Genomic DNA, 3,563 nt, shown 5'->3' on the forward strand with positions numbered 1-3,563 from the left:
ATATAAATAACAACTTTATTATTGTCTCTAGGGCATATTTCCTTCATCCACGATGCGCGAACCCGTCAAGGGCCATGAGCGCACCAAGCTAAGTGACTATAATCACGCCAGCCTGGAACCTTTCGGTTTATGACAATATGATGCTAGAATATGAGCAGGGAACACTAATATAAAGGCGCAAGCGCCGCAGTTCATTACACACACCCGTGGGGCTCTTCATGACTCTTGATGCAGAAAAAAAACATAACAAAAGAGGCGTCCTCCCAAGGGCCACAGCTCCCGAAGCCGGGCCCCGGCACCTCCCACGCTCAGTCGGAGTCCTCCTCCTCCTTGACAGGGGCACATCGGCGTGGCGGCTTGTCGTCCTCCTTGACCCGGTCGCTCGAGCTCCCCCGGAGGAGATGCCGCTGCTGCTGGAGGTGTCGCGGGCGTCGCCAAGTGCAAGTTCACCGCCGAGGACGCCGCCGCGAGGGCCGTCGTCGTCGGAGAGGTGGTCGCCGCCGCTGCTGTCGCCCTCTGGACAACACTCCAGGCGTATGCCATCTTCCCCGAAGACCTTGACGAAGAGCGTCGTTGCTCCATCGTACTTGAAGTGGAGGGTGCGCCTCCCCTGCAAACCGCGGGCGCAGGCGAATGTCTGCCATCCATGTGTTAGCTTGCATCGTGGGGAAAAAATGAATATAGATGCCTCAAATTACTTTTTGTCATGGGACATCTATATCCATATGTGATCATTGTACATGCCCTCAGCCAGCAACACCCATGCGTCATCCTATTGCCTGCCAGCAACACCCATACGTCATCTTGTCGCATTGTTTGACCCTACACATACCCACAAGATCGATAGACCTCATCGACCAATATGGATCATACACACAGTGACACAGGCATGTCCATTTGAGTACACAGCACAGGTTATACTGCACACTGTTTATTGACAACTACTGCTACAGGTGTCTCATATTCTGAAAGTAAAACCGGACAAAACCATTACACGTACGACAGTCACACAAACGACGCCACGCCGTCCCTATCAAAATAAGCACCCGTCGGGCCATCGTCGGGCAAGAGAGCGACCTTAACCAGGTTGCTAGCGCCCTCCTCAGGCGTCAACACCCCCATGTGCATCGACATGTCACTCTTGACAAAACCAGGCGTCAAACAGTTGATGCGCATCGGAGGGAACGTCTTGGCAAGGATCCTCGTGTATGCATTCAGGGCAGCTTTGGCGACTTTGTAGGCCGACGAGCCACCGGTGGGCCACCCATGTGCCTCTATCAAGTTGGCCTTGAAATCTTCTAGGAATAGATCCAGAAGCTCCTCTAGTCTCTTTTCACTAAGGTTGTCAATGTCGTCGAATTCCTTCTTCAGTTCTTCGCTGTTGAAGTTCTGCTCAAGAAAACAATACTTATTAGCTAAAAAGAACTAGTTTCTGAACCTGTGCTTTTTGACAGGGAAAAAAAGAACACATGGAGATGATGAAGGATGAGGATTTGGATGGAAAAAAAATCCATATCCCACAATCCAAAAAAATGTGAACCTATGTCGTATTATTTGGAATGAACACGAAGCTAAACTGAAATATGATCCTGCTTATTGCATCTGACAAAACAAGATAAACTGAAATAAGATCATTTATGAGAACAGGAATACCCAATCTCTTATTTGACACTCCGTGGGACTGTAATAATATTCTGGAAGACACAATGCAAGGCTGCACAGATACTTTTTAAAACCTAAAAACTAAATAAATTGGTAAAGAAAGCTATAACAGAAACATACTGGCACAAATAATGTTAAATACATTTTCTGAAACTAGTAATTGGTCTTATCGATCTGTAGCATGGTTAACAACTTACCCTTAGCAGTGAAAAGCCTGATGAGACATTGACAATTCTCCCAGAGGAGGACAACTGAAGAAGAGGCAGTAGTGCCTGTCACAAGCTTTGCCCCATAGTAGTTTGTTCTCATGCATTCTTTTGCTTCCTCATATGTCTCCTTAGAATTTTCTTTCATCCATTGAACTCTTTGATCTACATCCATGCTTTCAACCTATCCATGCATAAATGGGTTAATTATTACACAACATCTTATTAGAAATGCAGAAGCCTAGATGCTAGGCTGGTTGGGTCAGGCAGGAGTATTCATCTTAAAAATCTAATTAAAGTATATGAAGTGAAGCACCAATTAAACTATAAGTTATTTTTGTTAACTAAGTGAGTTGAGGCCGACCCGCTTCAAATTTTCTCTATTCATTAATAACTTAATCTTGGAGCAGAACACGCGTTATAGGAATTAAATTAATAAATGGAAAGGATCGGGTATTAATTCATGAGGAATTCTGCTTGCACACCCAAACTTACAATAAAATATTCATTGCTCCTGTATGTAATATGGCCATCATTGAAATGATATATTTTAAGGAAAATTGTATATTTAACATATAATTCACTAAACAAATATAGTGGCAACAATGCAGAATTTTAGGATTGTCAACTTACGATTAATGATTTCTACATTCTAATATTCTAGTTTCATCTTGTATTGCAACATCAGTGTGATGTTTTTTCTCAAACTAAACTGTGCTAGTTACAAAAGAATGATGCTGCGGTTGATGAATGATTTCTGGAATCCAAGCTTCTACGTTCACCCTTTACACAACATTGCTAAGATATGATTTCTCATACTAAACTACGCTCTAGGAGTTACAAGAAACAGTGATGTTTATGTCTGCCACAGTTGATAGATACCAACAAACGACTTATTATTGTTTTGACTTAACCTGATTCTGAAATAGGTATATATTACTGCTGACAAACTGCAATTCGATACAGAAAACATCAAAATGTTTCGCTTTAATTACCTGTTCCTGAACTTGTGCAAACAGAACTGGATCTCGATCAACACCTGAAATGCCTGCATTGTTAATCTACAAATAACAAAAATCACATGATCAAGGTGATGAATTAGAAAAATCACTTCTACATAAACACCAATGAGAAGTCAACAATCTGAACAGCGTAGTTTACCCGTATCAACCACAAGCCAAGATTAACCAGTACAAGCCAGGTAAAAGAAATCTCCAGCACCTATACTTGTTAACAGAACTCTTAAATTCATTTTAAAATTACTCAATGCAACAATGCGCTGAGTAACAATTTCTGCACCTTCAGATGCAATTTTACTAAGTTCACCTTAGAGCAACTCCAATGGGGCGACCCATTTCGTCCCCGGCTGTCCGTTTGGGTCGGCGCAGACAGAAAAGGCGGCCCAACGCGCCGACACAAACGGACGCGCGTCCGTTTTTCGTCCGTGGCCGTCCGTTTGGGTCGGCGCGGACAAAAAAGGCGGCCCAACGCGCCGACCCAAACGGACGCGCGTCCGTTTTTCGTCCGCGGCCGTCCGTTTGGGTCGGCGCGGACAGAAAAGGCGGCCCAACGCGCCGACCCAAACGGACGCGCGTCCGTTTTTCGTCCGCGGGCGACCTATTCCCAGCCCAATTTTGAGCCGGATTTGCATCAACGCGGACATGAGACGGACGCGCGCGTGCGTACTCCTCTCCC

General features: G+C 44.7%; 1 pseudogene; it reads right to left on the bottom strand.

Moving 5' to 3' along the window:
* Positions 1-918: 918 nt before the first annotated feature.
* LOC123041650 (salutaridine reductase-like) overlaps positions 919-3,563 on the bottom strand; it is a 4,454-nt pseudogene continuing 1,809 nt past the window's right edge.

The sequence above is a fragment of the Triticum aestivum genome, chromosome 2B (assembly GCF_018294505.1).
Source record: "Triticum aestivum cultivar Chinese Spring chromosome 2B, IWGSC CS RefSeq v2.1, whole genome shotgun sequence".
Taxonomy (NCBI): Eukaryota; Viridiplantae; Streptophyta; class Magnoliopsida; order Poales; family Poaceae; genus Triticum; species Triticum aestivum.